The following is a 19,470-nucleotide window of genomic DNA, read 5'->3' as shown; positions in this document are numbered from 1 at the left end:
TTTCCAAATTCATCTGAAATGGCTATATTGGAAACCAGACTAGAGTGGTTTTCAAAAACCACACACTTCATGGGGATCCCTTCTTTCAAAGAAGCACTGAGATGTCTATTTCCAAGCTTTAAGAGAAGTTTAAGATGCATTTGGAATTATACCCTACATATAATTTAGCTCCAGTGAAGGCCTAACCCACACATTATTCAGAGATGCGTGGGTGCTTCTTTTAACACAACATTTTGCAAGGATCAAATTAATGAAAATGTATCTATGTGTTCGCAGCTGGTATTTTTACTTTTTTAATTTTATTAATGCTATACAGTATGGTTCCTGTCAATGTTAAGACCTCGGATTTTGAATATTTTAAGTTTTTTAAGCTGCCAATGGACATAATTCACAGATGGTCAAGATAGTCATTAGAAATAAATAAATAAAAACATACTCCCATAAATTACAATGGCAACATGTGGCTTTTTTTTTATAAAAAAAAGGCTTCAGGTATTAAATATTTTCAGTGCATTATGCTTTCAGCATATGTAATTGCAACTAAAATGAATGCACACAAATGAACTGAAATATATGGATTCCGTTTGCAGCTGAAAAAGAAACAGCAAAATTTGTGCCCAGCTTTAACGTGTGTAATTCCTTAAGACTATATTGTGGCATATGGTTCATTGTAGGAAATTATGAATACATGTCTTTGGAGAGCTTTTGGTTGTAAATTTGGGGCTTTGTACATCCATAACAATGCAATCTGACAAATGTAATTTATGCAATATTGAGTTAATACTGTATTATGAAATTAGCTTTCTGTAGTAAAGCTGTAATTTTTAAAGAGAAAGACAATACGGTGAAACAAAAACAAAACCAACATTAGCATTTCATGAAAGGTAAAACTAATCTTCCAACAGTCAGTTAGGTGATTTATTATACTGTGATATTTATGACTATTGGTATATTTAATCAACTCCTAATCTACAAACAAACAACATTATAGTCCTCTTCAGGCATTCCAAATCAGCCCAGTCGAGAGCAATAGAGATGCTATGGTCACTGAATCCTACGACTTTCACTTCTGGGTTTTTTATAGTAAAAATTTTGCCGTGCTATTTAGGATCATGGAGACAAACACATCAGTCTTCTGGTTTACCCCCTTCTCATTCGTTTCCTGGAAAGATAATTTATTTTCACAAGTTGTTTCAAAGAAGAGTATTTCCCTGATGTTACTCTTGGTGGACTGGGATATTCCAACCCTTAGTTAATTCCTCTGGCTAAGGGACGTAGGGAAGAATATTATCTCTTTCAATATATATGGATCTTTGGTTATTCAGGTTTTCTCCTGCGTAAGATTGGAAGTATCTAGGCAATGTTTTGATGAAGTCTCATTCATCATCTTCAGGCTTGTGTCTTCAGCTCTGTGCTTCTCAGAGTGATGTGAGCTTGCAGCTGCTTCTTCCTTTTAACTGCTAGTGGGGGTGTGACTTGATTGGGTGGGGGCTTGGCTGTGTTCTGATCAACCAATCAGAACACAGCCAAACCCCCAACCAATGAGAACACCCCCCTACCCAATCAGAACACAGCCAAGCCCAATAACCAAAGATCCACATACAAGTACCCACGAGAACCTCAGAAAACAAATATATATATATTTGTCTCTTGCTAGGTTGCCTACATTTCAACTCAATCTCAAGAGGAAACATCAGAAAGATACTATTCTCATAGGGCAGGAGTCTCCAAACTAGGCAACTTTAAGTCTTATGGACTTCAACTCCCAGAATTCACCAGCGAGCCATACCAACTCCACGAGTATTAAAGTTGCCAACTTTGGAGACCCCTATCGTAGAGCCTTCTTCCCTGACAGGGAAGAGGGGAGGCAGCCAGAGAAAGCTGTATGTGTGGGAAAGTTGTAGAATGCAATAGAGCCAGCCATTGTCAAAAGAAATTTACTATCTCTTGAGAATAACAGAGATAAACAGAAGCCTCTCCTGCGGGAAAAGAAAATGTTTGACAAACGGCAAGCCAGTTTTGGCACATCGTTGATGTGGTCACATTTCCGCTGATGATCATCTAAGAAAATGCAGGAAATCTGCAGAAGGAAGCAGAGGGAACACTACATTTGACCCCATCCCAACCTGGACTTAGAGGTATTAGACCCCTGAAGGGGATAAACACAGATCAGGAATGATCCAGTTCTGTAGTAACAAAATTGTTATTGAAAGACTTTAAATGCAAGTTTTTAGGTTTCCAAAAATCTCCTAAATTTCAGAAACAGTTTAATATGGAGTACGATGGCTTCATTTTTCTTAGTGTAGGTATAATCATATACATATAAGAATGGAAGGGAAGAGAAGGGGTGGGATGGGATGGGACAGGACGGGACAGAACAGAACAGAACAACAACAGAACAGAATAGAATTCTTTATTGGCGAAGGGTGATTGGACCCACAAGGAATTTGCCTCAGGTGCATAAACTCTCAGTATACACCCAAACAACAAACTGATAAATCATAAATCATAAGATACTATACAAATAGATGTACACATATTTATATACATACACACACATACACACACACACACCACACATACTGTTTAGCAAATTGTTCTTTTAATCAAAAAGGAAAAAAAGCAGGGAAGGAAATACCTCATCCTGCCCTTCTGTAAAGTCACAATCTGTTAATCCTCAATCAATCAGCTTGGAATCAGCTGTTCTGGTAGAAAAGAGCTAACTGCTGTTTTGTGAAACTGAGGGTTTCTTAGAGGGTAGAGAAACATTCTGTAGCAGAAACTATTTTGAGTTTCCACTGTGGAATGAAATCACATGTAAGCTTTTCAACATAATGTAAGAAAAAATGCAAGTTTCCACAACTAAAGCATTTTGAGGTAGTTCCATATCTTAAGTCCACTATGTAACACAGCACCATAGGCGGAACTGATCCAAATTGGGGGCAGTTCATGAAAAGTCTCTTTTGAGAATAATGGATTAACTGCTATCCATGGATTGGTTCATCCTACCAGACCAAGGATAAATAACTTGGCACCATGTGGTTGTTTTGAATTTCAGTTCCCATCAACTGTCAATGAATTATTCTCTGATGCATATTCTTGACCAAGGTCACCAATATTATCTTTTGCATTCCTTCAAAATGGTCCAACTTCATATTGGTCCAGTAGGATTTCAGAGTAATTAATGCCTCCAAGAGGTGGCTCAGTGGCTAAGACACTGAACTTGTCGATAAGAAAGGTCGGCAGTTCAGTGGTTTGAATCCCTAGTGCCGTGTAAATGGAGTGAGCTCCCGTTACTTGTCCCAGCTTCTGCCAACCTAGCAGTTTGAAAGCGTGTACAAATGCAAGTAGAAAAATACATCTTTCAATTGTACAGTGTGTCGTTGGTACGTCATTCTTGTGCAGTATATGTATAATAATTTCCTCTTGAATTTAAATTTACATTCATATTATATTAATCAACTTTCCATATCATATTATATTATTATTACACCATCATTAGATTTAAGTTTCAAGTCCACATTATCCGTTAGAGCAAATCACATGGTCCCTACTGATCTTGTTGTTCCATTGTCTATTAACTTCATAGGCTAACACAGTGAACCATTATTATTTTTTTTCCTAAACCTGGTATCCTTCCCTCTCTTTAGTCCTAATTCACAACAGCATCTGGATAACAGAAGTAACATTTCTACTCAATAAATGAAGCTGAATAAGCAAAACAAGTAAAAGAAGTAATTGATACTTTTTAAGACGATCCTAAGTATTTCTAAAACTTATTAGGCAGCACCTAAAACATACCAACAAGTACCTAATTCAAAGAAAAGTGAGAAACAAGAATTAGGGATGTCCTTGAAGAAGATCATTATAATCTCCCTACAAGTTATTTAGCCACTTAAGCACTAGTTTCAGTTTCCACGCGTGTTGGTTCCGTGTTAATTTCTTCTTTCTTCCTTTCCTTTCTCCTTCTTTCCCTTTTTTAATAGTTTTCCATCAGAACAAACCTTTTTCCCTTTCCCTTATGCACCAGCAAACATACTGATACAATTTAAAGGTCATGTTCTTTTCAAACTGACAGGACCCTCCAAAATTTTGACGAGAGTCCCTCTAAGAATCACACCGCACAAATGGAAAGGAATTAAGTAAAGCATCACTTGATGCAAGTTCAATCATGTGAACTGATTAGAAAATGTACCCATGGAGAGAAGCAATTCAATATGTGACGGACAACCTTTCAAAGAAAAGAGATCTCAGGTTAATAATAAGCAATCGCCAGATAGACAGGGAAAAGGGGAAAATAAAGGGTCAATATGAATATAATTGCTTTCAAATACTTCTCTTAAAAAAAAACCTGTTCTCAACTTTTTTTTTTTTTTTGCTTACACATAATTTTTTCATTTCATCTTTAGATGTAGGTATAGTCTAGTTCAGTGGCCCTCAAACTTGTGGGCAGCAGGGACAGGTTCCATGGAGAGAGGTTTATCCGTGGACCAGAAGGGGGCGTAGTTTCACTTGCCTGCATCCCGCGAATGGGACTTCATTTGTTTGTACAGCCCAGTTTCTGGCATGCCAAGGACCAGTGTAAGTCTACGGACCGGGAGTTGGGGACACCTGGTGTAGTTCAATCACAATGTACTCCAGAATACTGTATGCTGCCTGAGCCTGAGCCTGGGCAGTTGTGGTTCTAGTATGTTGTATAATAGCAATAGCACTTAAGACTTATATACCACTTCACAGTGCTTTACAGCCCTCTCTAAGGCTTACCTTCAGTTTATCAAATTGGCCTCTTGCCCCACAACAATCTGGGTCCTCATTTTACCAGCCTCGGAATGATGGAAGTAGAGTCAACCTTGAGCAGATGAGAACTGAACTACTGGCAGTGGGCAGAGTTTGCCAGCAATAACAATAGCACTTAGACTTATCTACTGCTTCACAATTCTTTACAGCTCTCTCTAAGCAGTTTACAGAGTCAGCATATTGCCCCCAACAGTCTGGGTCGTTATTTTACCCATCTCGGAAGGCTGAGTCAACTTTGAGCCTGGCGAGATTTGAACTGCCAAATTGCAGGCAGCAGGCAATCAGCAGAAGTAGCCTGCAGTACTGCACTCTAGCGACTGTGCCACCGCAGCCCATAAGACAGGCAACCATATAAATCTTTTAAATAAATAAACTAACAATGTAAGATGGCTGAAGAAATTTATCACAAACTACAGACTGGTCAAAAGTCAGAGAGAGTAAATCAATATATCATGTTCAATCTTCTTGGACAGTCACTGTTCCTAAAGTGCCACATTTGGGTTCCTTCAATGTAGTTTCAAAATAAATAGAAGTCTGAAAAAGGGATGTACACTTTTACATTTTTAAAGGAGGTGGAGAAATTGAATGTGTAAGTAAGTTATTGGTGTTAGCCATTAAATTGAGTGTATAAGTGAATTAATGGTGTTAGCCATTAAAGTGGAATTCTGAAAGTTAGCAGGCAAGGCTTGTTTATCTTACTGGAAAACTTTTGCTTCACAGGAAGATAAACTTATGAAGACGCTGTGACACCCTTGACGGGAGATTCTAACCAGAACCCTTCTCTAAACCAGCAGACTTTCTCCATAGTAAGAGATACTGTCTTATGTTCTTCTTCATTAGAATTTGCTTTGCCCTTACTTCCTATGTTTCCAAATCCTCATGAGATTTGTTCTTCATCATTTTTACCAAAGTAGTAGCAACGAGGAGCAGAATACAGAAGGAAGAGGCAAAAGTCAAACTGCATATTAAAACAAATACAATGCCTTCAAATCCTCGCTTCCCTTCCATAATTGATAACGCTGCCTAAGTATTAATGTCAACTTTTCCGACAAAGATTTAACAAATTTGTTTTACATAATTAGTGTCTAAGTCCTACTGATGACAAAAATCGGGTAAATTTTGTTACATATTCTGTACATCTCTTAGAGTATTTAAATGAAAATGGTTTATAAATTTTATCCATAAAGTAGAAAATAAATTAAGGTTAAATGATCAATGGACCTCACAGGGCTCCCAAATTCTTTATTTATTGTATGTATATAAAATCTCCAATTTCACATCCCTGAAACTTCAATACCAGTGCTACACTGCTATTTACAGAGTGGGGAGGGAGGGGGAAAGGGGGAGGGAGGAGAAGAAGGGAGGGAGGGAGGGAGAGAGAGGGGAGGGAATGAATTAAGCCCAGAACACTTCCTCCAGATTGAAGGGAAGAAAATCATTGCTTCTTACTGGTTCCCCAGCAATAGGAACACATTATAAAGTCATAACAGCTATGACAGGAAAGATTTATTTTTGCTGTCCCAGCAAATTAACAGCCTTAAATTACAAGAGGATAAATGTTGGTAGAACTTCAGAAGAAACTTGATGGTAAAACAGTTCATTTCCAAAAACAGCTACCCGGGCATTGGAGAGAATGTAGAAATTTCAAGCAGAGTGTGACCCACTATCTGATCCAGCCACTCTAACTTTCTAAGTTAGGTTGGGGTTTGGAACGAATAAGCCCTTCTCTGGGATTTTATGTTTAAAGGAGCATCATATAGAAAAAAATGTACATTTTATGTCGTCCCCTTATATATAGATAGCAATGATGAATGTTGCAAAGGTGTAAGGATTGCAGCAAGTCCATACAGTGTGTTTTGAAGACTACATAAATGTCTTTGGTAAATTTAGCCATATGTTAAAGCTCTCCACCTGTGACCATTATAGCTACAAGGCCGTATGAGGGGTTAACACAAACACATTCAGATTCAGCTAACAACACAATACATTCTCTCTTGGCAGCAAACAATTGAAGGTAATATTATATTGTTTAAATACATTCTCTTGAGATTCTCTGTGTTATAAAAATGCATCATACTTGTTTAAAGCAGGTATAACTGACATTTTTAGCACATAAATTAGGAGCCTAGCATGCACATAAGTCTTAACTTATAGCCTATTGTATTGGAAAGGGGCAACCAAAATTTGCTGCTTCTCAGATCCAGCCTTTGCATTCAACATGGACTTAGATTTCAATAGATCAAAGTACTGAACCCCAACAGGTTTGCAGATCCGGAGAGAACTATATGCTTACAGTGATGAAAAGTGATTTGTTCAATGCCAAATGATTGCTTTTTAAAATAGTCATTTTATTAAAAATTATAATTAAAAAGATAAAAGCTAACACAAACTAAAAATTCAAAGAAAAAGTGCAGAAAAGAAAAAGGAAAATAGAAAATAAGAATATAGTAAAGAAAAAGAAAATATATAAAGAAATGACTTCTCCCTTCATCACAATTATATACAATTTTAATAATATATTGCTACCTCATAAAATACAACAAATGATCTTGTCTTCCCATTTCCCATCTCTTATCTATTAATAAATTCTTAAGCCCATGTCACTCCAGTCCTGATCAGCCAAAGCGCATTAAGGGTTATCAGAGATAACATCATGTCTATTTTAACCTTGATCAAATAACCCAATTTTACATTCCTTCCTTTTATTTTTAACCATCTTGATCCTTCAAATAATGTCCTAGAACTTGATTTTATTTTTTCATAGTGGCATTCAAATTTTTGGAAGAAACGTATGTGTTGACCCTCTTTCCTTTCAGAGAAGCCTACAAATGACAGTACCTCATAGAAGCAAGTATTCCTTCACAAATTCCTATTGTTTGTGAAGAAATAGATAGCTGTCACCTTTCATACCATCAATATGAACACTCTATGATTAGGGATTTACCTGAATGGGCCCTTTCTTCCCTTTAAAAATACGTAATAAAGTTTTATCCGGATTTCTCAGGATAGGTTGGACAATTGTGCCTGTCTATTCTACAAATGCCACAAAACAGGAAGAGGAAACCCTGAGTAACGTGAGGTGATGTGAATGAAGAAATTACTTGTTCAGAAGCTGCCTAAAGTTACCAATTTCAACCAAGAAGAATTGCAGAATCAGTAGAAACCAAGCAGAAAAAGAAAGCGTTGCTGGACCTGTGTTCTAATTTTATTCGCAGGTATATTTCTATTAGAATCACCTTTATTGAAAAAATGTGGTCTAAACCCACTGGCTTTTCTTCCATTGTCTTTCACAGAAACTTAAGTGTGGCGTACACAGGCTTGCAAAAACATTTTTTTAAAGGATTAGGGAAAAAAAATAACAAAATTGTAGGTGATGACAGAGTCATAGATTGACTTTGCACAATTGATCCTAGATACCCCACCTCCTCTAATTCATTCACATCTCTGAGTCCTTCATTCCCCCACTGACTTATTTTACTTCCAGGCACTATTCTTCCTTTCTCGTTCTCTGTTTTATTTCTTTTATTTCCAGGCTGAACAAAATCTTTTTTTTTTTAAATCCAACCTTCCACATTTAGAGTCACAGCAGGCTTTCCGTTCGACTCTCCATTTTTGCCTCTTTTTCGCCCTCAGGGTGAAAAGTAGAGGTATAGAGTCTTCTTAGGGCCTTAACCTTTCGTTTTTTATCTCAGCCAAAACAAGCAAACGAACAAAAAAGAGCTTGCAACAAGGCCTAAAACGATTTAAATTTAGAATTTTTTTTAAAAACCTACAAAGTTGAGGTTTGCTTCGCAAATCTTTTCCCCCGTTCTCATTATGTCTCTATCTATTTCTATTTTCCTCCCCTCTGCTGTGTCTGAAAAGCAAACGAACCAAAAAGTTCCTGTTGCTTTTCCTCTTCCCCATTTCCTCTCTCTCTTTCTCTCTCTCTTTATTTCCCTTTCTCCCCTCCTTGACATTAAAAGCCAGATGTACAAACCACTTAATGCTTTCTAAGGGTTGCGTTAAGAGACCCTGGCATGTTGATAGAGACTGCCCCAAAGGTCAGTCTTTTTCAGGCTCGACTCAGACAATTTTTTGGCATTTTTCTACGCTCGCCCGCAGGACAGCTCTCGAGCCAAGCCTGACCTTGACAGTGAATTGGATAAATAAACCTTCAATTTACCCCCTCCATCTCAAAGCTAGTCTAGCCGATCCCTCTGGAGCCGTCACCTGTCCACATCGTTCAACTGACTGCAACTTTCATCTGACGAACATCTCCGGCTTTTACAGGTTCAGTGACAAACATCGTCTAGCAGATAAGGCTCCTGAAAAGTGAGAGACAATCATGCTTCCCCATTGAAAATTTAATGCGGGTTGCATCTTTAACCATCATTCTCTCCCCACCACGGCTGCGTATATCCCAGGAGGCACTTGAAGCAAGAGCTTTGCTCCATAACAGGTAAAGACGTGGCATTTAATGATACTGTCTAAAGTGATCCAAGTCCGTGGAAAATAATGTGCACTCATGTAGCAGATAAGCACTGCTGAATGTACTAGAACAGCAGTATCTTTACCAGGACTGTCACAAGATAGAAAGTGACACACAGCTTGCCAACATATCTGCTTTTCCTTTTTGCTGTTTGTGTGTGTGTGTGTGTGTGTGTGTGTGTGTGTGTGTGTGAGGTGCTTCAGATTCAATACCCTAAAAAAATAAAATTTAGAGAAATCAGTAAAGGGAGGAATATTAACTTCTCACCAATTAAGAATTCTTGTTCTCCTTAATTTGCAGGTGTATGTATACTTCTGTGTGTGTGTCTCATTCTCTCTCTCATTCTGTCTCGCTGTCTGTGTGTGTGTGTCTGTTTGTGTGTGTGTCTCTGTGTGTGTCTCATTGTCTCTCATTCTCTCTCATTCACTCTGTCTCTCTCTGTCTCTCTGTGTGTGTCTCTGTGTGTCTCATTGTCTATCTATCTATCTATCTATCATCTATCTATCTCTGTGTCTCTCTGTATGTGTCTGTGTGTGTGTGTGTCTCATTCTGTGTGTGTGTGTGTGTGTCATTGTCTGTCTCTCTGTTTCTGTCTCGTTCTCTGTCTCGTTCTGTCTCTCTTTACACACACACACACACACACCCCACATACATATGCACAATTGAATGATCTATTCCACCTGACAGAGTTGGAAGGGACCTTGGAGGTCTTCTAGTCCAGCCCCCTGCTGAAGCAGGAAACCCATACCATGGCTGTCCCATCGTTTCTTCTTCTCTATCCTTAATCATCTCTGCCATGTTTTGTTGGAGGCAAGGAACAAATTAATTTAATCCTAATAATTTTTGTCGTGTCCATGCTGCCCAATTCCCAGCAACGCTGGGCCAGTTTATGATTGTTAAAAAGAAACATTGAGGAACAAAAATCAGTACAAAAATAATAAGAACAGCACAGACAAGATAATGAGGACCTACGAAAAAAACCCTGAGAGGAACAAAAAGGAACGAAGGGTCATCTGTCATTCTTGCCAAAGGCCTGCATTCAAATTTTGAGGGAGAACCAGAGGTGGCAATCAACCAGTTCTGACCAGTTCTGGAGAACCAGTAGCGGAAATTTTGAGTCGTTCGGAGGATCGGCAAATCCCGCCTCTGACTGGCCCCGCCCCCATCTAGTCTCCGCCTCCTGAGTCCCAGCTGATCGGCTGGGTCTCCTTTGGTTGTCTTGCACAGGAGAACGGAGCTGGAAAGCAGGTTCGTGGGGTGGGGAGGGAATGGAGATTTTGCAGTATCCTTTCCCTGCCATGCCCACCAAGCCCAATATCCCAATCTCGGGATAGCCCAGGAGGAGCCCCTACAAATATTCCTACTAAATGGTCACTTGGTATCTAAAGTAAAACTACATAACGGTCCCTGCAACCACTTTTAACAAATGGGATTTCCCCTTCCATTTAAAATCAAATTGAATCTAATCTAGCTTTTCTGTCTAGTTCCACTTATTTGCAGAACAGCAACTAGTGCAATCCTCAAAAGGCTATGTGTCGCTCTTCGTAAATAACTGTTTTATAAATTGATATATTAAAACATGAAGTCTATGCATATCCCCATCCATCAGACCACCTTCTCAGTCAATTAATTCATTAAACACTACCGTGCTGATTTTTATAAACATAGATTTTTTTTTAACTCAAGGACATTCTTAGACTACAGAAAAATATTAGGAACCAAATATGTGTGTCAGAGAAGATGGAAATCAGCTGTAATAACTTAACAGCAGGAAGAATAACATCAATCCAACAGAACACCAATGTATTTACAATTTAGCCTTCAAAACTTCTGTGCAGGGGACGCACAATATAACCAAATGATTCTAAGTTGCAAATGAAAATTTCTGTTGCATCTACAGTTAATTGTCACTCTTTGTTTAGACATATTTTTTTTGTTTGGACTTAGAGAACCGGTCAAGAAACAATTGGGAACACTGTTTCAACTGCAGTTAATAATGGCTTTTTCCATTCATGCCTTTGGGCCTAAGAGAAGGAATGCCTGCCAAAGGTGCATTAAAGCAACTATGTCCCTCTTTCTGACTCTGTTGGCAGACGCAGCTGTTCAATCAGCAGCAGCGATCTAGCAACGGTCAAAACTGAGTCTGAGTTTTTTTCCCCTTCACTCCTGGTTGCCAGAGCAAACAGCAATTCTTCCAGCAATTAATTTGACTTATCCATAGGTACATTTTTTTTCAATTCTTTAAAGTTTCTTTTTAAGAAAAGAAGGCATCTTATAAGGCATCTCAGTTTTGCTACATCATCTTGTCTTCTGTTTCATGTAAGCTTCTGGCTTGCATTTGAAAGAAAAACTGAAGGGAGGAGTTAACCTATTTTCCTGGTGATTAATGTTTAGACTTCCTTCCTTCCTTCCTTCCTTCCTTCCTTCCTTCCTTCTTTATTTCTTTCTTTCTTTCTTTCTTCCTCCTGTTTGTATTTTTTTTAAAGAGGAAGATGCTTCATCTCCCAGCAGAGATATGAGACTGGCTCAGAAAAAGCCTATGAATGCCCACTGGAAAGGTCTACCTGCTTGCAGAACCATGTTAGTACAGTGGTTAGAATGCAGTATTGCAAACTAACTCACTGCTCACTACCAGGAGTTCAATCCTCACCAGCTCAAGGTGGACTCAGCCTTCCATCCTTCTGAGGTTTGTTAAAATGAGGATCCAGATCGTTGGGGGCAAGAGGCTGACTCTGTAAACTGCTTAGAGAAGGCTGTACAGCACTATAAAGCAGTATATAAGTCTAAGTGCTATTGCTATTGCACGCTTGTGTGTTGGATCAGATGGGTACTAACCAAGCAATATTTTAATTCCAAAGTTACAATTGATTTATTTTCCCTTCCCCCACCCAATTTTTTCTTTGCTTATGGCCACATTACTTAGGTAATGACTTGCTTCACATCACATTCACATTACTTCCAACTGCATTTCTCTTTTTCTTCTTTCTCTTTCCCTCTCTTTTTTCTTATCTGCTAGACTTTCCTCATTAAAAGAACATTTAGGCTGGTATGACAGATACTTTTCAAGCAAACACCAAGCAATTTATGTCAACAAGGCAAATCAGCAACTGGTTAGAGAGCAATGCTGGGTGTTTGCAAGAAAGTCAAAGGACATTATTTTGGGCTCTGGAGAAACTTTGTAATTTAGCAAGACCTCTCTCTCTCTCTTTCTCTCTCTCTCTCTCTCCCTCCCTCCCTCCCTCCCCTGACCTAAGTACTTGGGGCTGCAGTGATGTCACAAAGCTGGCAGTTTATATAAGGAGCACCCAATTGTTATTGGAGCACCTGCTGCTTGGATAGACCCCAAATTCTGCCAGAACAAATGAACCCAGTACACAATAGCAGAGTTGGAAGGGACCTTGGTCAATAGAGGTAGGCTGCACATACAACTGGTTTGCCTAGTGCAGAACTGAAAATAATATGAGTGTGCGCATGGATGCCTGTTTTTTTCATCCAAGAAGCTTCTTCAGTTCAAGATGAAAAAAACCACGTAACTCATGAGAATATTAAGCTCCTTTTTGCTATATCAGTATCTGTTCCTTCAACAAAAGTATCATAAGTTGGTGTGATATTCCTTCCGCTTTCAAGGCCATAACAATATCACTGTTTTATGTCATGTCCTATTTTATCATTGTCACTCACTGGTAAGTTTGCATAATATTATAAACTGCTTTTTTATTCTTTTCTCCCACCCTATGATGATGAGTGATCATCTCTATATTGTGGCAGACAGTAACATGATGCTAAATCTTCTATGAAGCAGAAATCCAGTGCCATGAAAGTGAATGATTTTAACTCAGTTCCCCTGATGGGATGGCCTTCACAAAGGCTAGGAATTCTGGGAGTTGTAGTCCTGACAATTTTGATGGTTGCTGTAGGCCATGGAGGATGAACATGGAGGAGGAAAGAAAAACCATGATTCTTGCAACCTTGGTGTGATAGCTAGTTCTCAGATCACAAGGAAAAAGGCTGTTACCAATCAGTAAGGAAAATAACAAACAGGTAAATGCTACCAGTACCTTTCTTGCCCCAATGAAAATGACTTCAAATCTATTATATGGGAGAAGACCAAAAGTTGAACCTTGATTCATTATACATATAGTTCATTTGCATCTGATGCATAGCAGTTGGTGGAATCATTCATAATGACATTTTTAGCCTGTCTACAATAAACTGTGATCAAATGGAACCCTATTTATAGTTAAATCAAGGTTTAACTTCTTGTTGTAACAGTCTGAAAATCATTCTCCTTTGAACAAGTTTCCAACCAACTTTTGTTGGGTAGCCAACTGATCCCCTATCAGGTTACTTGCTTATGATCATCTGAGAATTGGCTCTTGGGCTTTGCTATCATCCCATCCAGAAGTAAAATGTGACAACATTCCAGAGCAATAACGACCACCATGCCTCAATGTTGAGCAATATTCAGTGTAGGTCAACCCAACTATCACTGCCTCGTTCATTTAGTCATCATGATGATTTTTCTAGACATAATTAAGGATTGTTCTGTTTGATGATCACAAACCATATCTATCTGCTTCTAATCCCCAATTTGAAGTCTGTTTGAGCCCACTGAAGCAATCATACTGCACTTTTCTTTCCATAATAGCACTTAGCACTTAAGACTTATATACCACTTTACAGTCCTTTCAGCCTTCTCTAAGTGGTTTACAAAGTCAGCCTCTTGCCCCCAACAATTTGGGTCCTCATTTTACCCACCTTGGAAGGATGGAAGGCTGAGTCAACCTTGAGCCTAGTGACATTCAAACTGGAGGCAGCCAGCAGTCAGCAGAAGTAGCCTGAAGTACTACATTCTAACCACTGTGCCACCATGGCTCATCATGAACTAGAAACATCTGCAAGGTCAGTGGTCAAGGTCAACGATAAGGGTCAATGTTCAAGGCACATATACAAAAAGAAAAGAGTTTGCATCACGACAGCAAGAGATTACTTTTGTCATTTGCATCCTGCTTGACCCACCCTGTGGTAGAATGTAGTCTGGAATTCCAGGTGGGACGGACTACTTCCAAAAGAGCAAAGAAACAGCAGAGTTTGGTAAGTCCAAGAGGCAGAAGGAATGTTAAGATGGTCCCTACCTAGCACTTCACACAGTGTATCTATAATTATGCAGATTTAGTCTGGCAAGATTCTGTTTTTAAATGAACAATAAAGACACCATTCAGAAATAACTCCATGTGTCATTCTTGGTTCTTGGGGCCTGATACACACACCCTGCAAACATTTTTTTTGCTGAACTGAGTGAGAATTCTAGGAGAACTCAACTTACAACAGAGCAGAACATTGCAAGCTGGGAAAATACATACTTTGAGCCTATTATTTCCAAACTGTGGCAGCATCACTGGTAACACTGTTATAAATTTATTTAAACTATGTTTTTCCTCTAGAGCACTCAACATGCCCTAGACTCAACAACATGACAGCTTTCTAGTCCACTTGAAGTCTTCCACCCAGATATATATTTTTCACTTATATTAATTCTCTATCACTTTTTCCCCTCTCCATTGACTTCTCTTCTTGTTATTTCATACTCCACTGCTTTTCCTGTAACAAAATCATGTGCCACAGATTATTCTCCTAGAGTTAATTTTGTTTTGTCTGCGTTTTAACAGTAATCATGAAAGGACATCAATGCATTGCTTGTCTACCATGTCCGTGTTGCATACAGAAATGTTCAGAACACAGTTCATATCCTTCCCATCTGCTTTTGAGGTCTTCAGTGATAACTTTCTTGAAAATGCCACACAAATACATGCAAACTAGGCTGTAATTTGCAAAATCCCAGTAGGTCACCATTTGCTTCCAACAGCAATGGCCAATCAAAAGCTTGAGCTAGAAGTAAACTGAGAATGTCTTTCTCCTAATCTTTGACCTTAAATATTTATTTTAAGGTTCAACTAATTTCTTCATCACAAACCTTGATGCCATGTTCTGCTGTCCAACAGTCACTGATTGGGTTCTCCTACATGAATCTCCTTATTCGCTATTGTTAAAGCCAGATGAACAAGTAGTTCATGCCAAGAAGTATATAAATTATTATAAATTCTTCCACCTTGGGTATCTGCCTTCCTTTTCCAAGTTTACATCCACTTAATTACATAAAAGGGTGAAGTGCAGCCAATAACTTCATTAAAAGGGGGGGTTGTCTCAAATACAAAGTAGGAAAGTGACAATTACCAATGAAATCCATCCGTAGGCAACCTACCCCCATCTCAACTCATTTTTGTGGACCTTCAGATCACCCGGCTAAAATTCAGCATCAATTTGGATGGTGTATTGTTTTTTTTTCTGATTCTTAAAACAATATTTAACTTTTAAACTCCAAACCAGGCTAAAAAATAATGTAGTCAGATTTTCGGTTTTATTCCCCTACTTGCACAGGACATTGTTTTAAAAACACAAAAATAGTTATTGTTTATCTTTTTAATAATATAGACATAGCACCATTAGCAGGAGATTAGAGCATGTATTACTGGCGTATTTGAATCGGAGGTGAGAAAGGACAATGTTTTCAATTCACTTCCAGCTCACTTCCAGTCAAATATGCAGACCCAGTAGGCAAAAAAAACCCATCATATCAACTCCAACATCATGTTAATAGCTATAATTGATCAGTGAAGCAACCAATCAATGAAAACTAAAGAAAACTTCTTAAGTTAGAGAATGTAAGATTGTTGGTTGGGTGACCCCATATGAGATGTCCCAGTGGTGCTTTTTCCAGATTAACTAGACTTTCTTTCTTTGTCCTTGAAGACATTTTGCTTTTCATCCAAGAAGCTTCTTCAAGGACAAAGAAAGTCCAGTTGCCTCTTTAAAAAGCACCTTTGAGACAACCATGACCTGGATAATTGAAAATCTCCATAGACACCCATATGAGACAATTTCCTTAGTCAAAATCAATTGAAGAAGAGTACATTATGCTATGTATGGTTTGAGAAGTGAGAGATGATCAGTGAGAGATGAGATGGGGCATGATCAATGAGAGGGATGATAAACAGAAGAAGCAGTAAACCGTATAACATCTGTGGTTCCCCAACCTGGTATGAGCAGCACCAGCCCTCTGAAAGAGATGTTTGAAGTCTGTAAAGCAGCTTGACTGGAGGCATTGAAGACTGTTTGTTTGTAGTACTATGCTGGATTCAAGCAACCCTCTTAGATAGCATCTCCCAATCACAGCTTGAATCTAATTACATGTTGTGTTCATTACATTCATCTCCTTGTGACATTTGGTTATGTCACCCTATTCAGTCTTCCATTCCAATTAGTAGAAGGAGCAAGGGCAGAGGGGGCTTGACTTGCAAATTCATGCACACGAAGATGTTGTAATTAAATTAAGGGCATTTTAAGCCATAAAACAGCACCTTCGTAGACATTTGAAAATACATATGTCCTCAAGAAAAGCCAAAGCAACCAGTTCTTCTGCAATCTCCAGACAACGTTGAACTGGACAGTCCAAAATGCGAAAGGCTTGAAGCTCTGCTTAATACTGATAGATATGAGATAGCCAGCATCATAGAAGCATGGGTCCTTGTCTCAGCAGTAATAGAATGAAAGTATTGAATACTTTTCAATTTAATGAAAATCAAGGCAGCATCATATCAAAGCTCCCCTTTCTATCTTCTCCCTTCATCACCATTCACTCTGCTGTCTAAGACTCATGGGGATTGATGTTCGGTATCATCAGGTTCTCCTTCATGGCTTATAGTGATGAGACCCAGAACAATTTCCAGAGCAAGCTATAATGTTGTTGTGTTCTATTTTGGTCTGGGATTGTTTGTTTGCATAGGCAGGCATGAATTTCATCATGTTTCTTGCAGATGAGGACCTATCTTTGGAGAGATGAATATTATGTTTTAGATGAGGAAACTTATCATGGTCCAGGAGTCCTGAGTCCTCCAGACTAATGTCCTGCCATAATGTTTGATTCTCCTTTCCAGCGTCCTCCCAGAACTACTACTTACACCACTTGCACTGAAGATATAGACACCGAGAAAGGAAAAAAAAACATAATTCCATTCAGAGCAGACAAACCTGAAATTCAGATCCTAAATAACAACAACAAAAATCGCTCAGTTAATGTGCTAGAATTTAAGGGTTCTCCTTCATCTCCAAATTCTTTCCACTGTAAGTAAATATTTTCAGTTCTTGTGTTCGATCCCTAACACCATTCAAATTTCACCAAGGACAGAAATGAAGTCGGCTCTTAGTTGGAATTCTTACCCTCGAGAGATTTCTAAAGTAAAAGAAGAGAAACCTTTTTTAAAAAAGAAAAAAAAATCCCAATAAATGCAGGATATAGCATTATTATAAGAGATGGATAAAAAGATTAGGGGAAAGCTAAACATTCCGTGGAAGCAAATCTCTTCTTTTAAACTCTGCCTCCGTCCATGCTCCATCGAAAAGGAAAGCTATTACAATAAAGAGGGAGGGGGGGAACAGGGAAAAAATCAAAGCCCTTGAGAAGCAATCTTTTCATAACTTCATTTTTTTTACAGGCAAGTATAATTATAGTTTTGCATAACCATCTAATGAAAGGAAAGTCCTCTCTTGCCGTGTTAATAAAGGACCTTGCCTAGCATGTTAACAAAGCAAAGGCATTCTACGTAGGTAATGTCACTCTGTAATTAGCAGGCTCGTAAGATGACTTAAGATTACAGTTTATCTGAATCTAATAACTACGTATCAGCAGCTTCATCGCTCTGTCTTTTTCAATATATCTTTCCCCTTGAATGGTTTGAGTATCTATCCCCTCACAGAAGGGGGGCTCGTACCAGCATGTGAAAATCATTGGGGTAATAAAAAAAATTGTTCACAAAAGGAATGTGTAGGGAATGCATCTGTCTGTCTGTCTGCCTGTCTGTGTAGATCCAAAAAAAGACACCCTGCTTATAGAAAGAACTTTCATTCCTGCTCCAGCTATGTAATGAGATTGCTAAAATTACTCAAGCCAGGACAATGTGTTTCTTAATTATGTTGAGTCGTGTCCTGCTATCAGGTGCAGAGAAATTCAAGGTGGATCATAAACCTATTTTATTAGTGTGTGGCAATATCATCATAAAAGAAGAAAAGACAGATCTTGAAGGACCACGGTCTTCTGAGGAAGAGACAGGTCAAGCTGGACATTCATTTTTTGGCCCTGTCTCCATCTCCAACATCTGCCTTGTTCAACAGTTTATCCCCTATGGAAGTGATGGTAGCATCTGAGCCCCGTTTAACCACTTATCAGAGTCAATTATTATGGGAAAGAGAAAATATTGGCCTCTTCAGTCGGATAGAGGCCCCGGGCCAAGTATAGTCATCAGGGGTTAGATTTGAGGGAAAAGACCTCATTGTCAACTCATAAAATATTTATCTGGTCTTTTCAGAGTTTCCAAGAGAAAGGGAGGGGGAGCAATGCAGCCACTTGCAAACCAAAACTGCATTCCATAAATGTTTTCAAAGATAGTAACTAGGTGGCCGAATTTTCTGCCATGCACAATTCTAACTGGAGAGCATGACTGGTGACTCTTAGCTATGGATGTGTCCCATTGGAGAATATGAATTAGGATACACCCCGGGGGTGGGGGGAAACCAAGGTCAAGGGTGACAATAAATTATGTGTCTCAGAGTTGGCTACACCCAGGCAGTGCCGGCATGTTAACTCCCAATAAATCCTTTTTAAGTTTTGGAAGTTTGGCTCGAGACTCGTGATTTAAATGGGGGTAACTGCCATAGACCTGACACTCATCTGAGAGTCAAGGCTTTCACATACAAACCATGGTTGGGGATGAATGGTGTTAGCAGAAGCTCGGGGTATTCTCCCGGGGGTGAGAAGTACTGGCCAAGGGCCACTGGACTTACAGGACCTGAGACACCTGCCACTCCTATCTTACCTATAGTTAGAGTACTGCCTTCTTCCTACACAATGCTTAATTTACAATTAGACCTTCTTGCCAATGGCCCCAGCATCACAAAACCACACTTACAGGACCCACAATCTTCCAAAGGATGGGGAACACCCAGAGAATCCCTACTCACTATCTGAAGAACCTACTCCATTTTGTTTCTTTGTTCAAGAGACACAGATTACCTTGGTAATGAGTGACAACAATACTCTGTGTTTTTCCTTTACTTCGTGTTCTGTATCTGGTGCTCCTTCTCTTTTA

This window comes from Pseudonaja textilis, chromosome 11 (assembly GCF_049901715.1).
Source record: "Pseudonaja textilis isolate UNSWEBS1 chromosome 11, rPseTex1.2, whole genome shotgun sequence".
Lineage (NCBI taxonomy): Eukaryota > Metazoa > Chordata > Lepidosauria > Squamata > Elapidae > Pseudonaja > Pseudonaja textilis.
Note: the sequence above shows the minus strand (reverse complement) of the source record.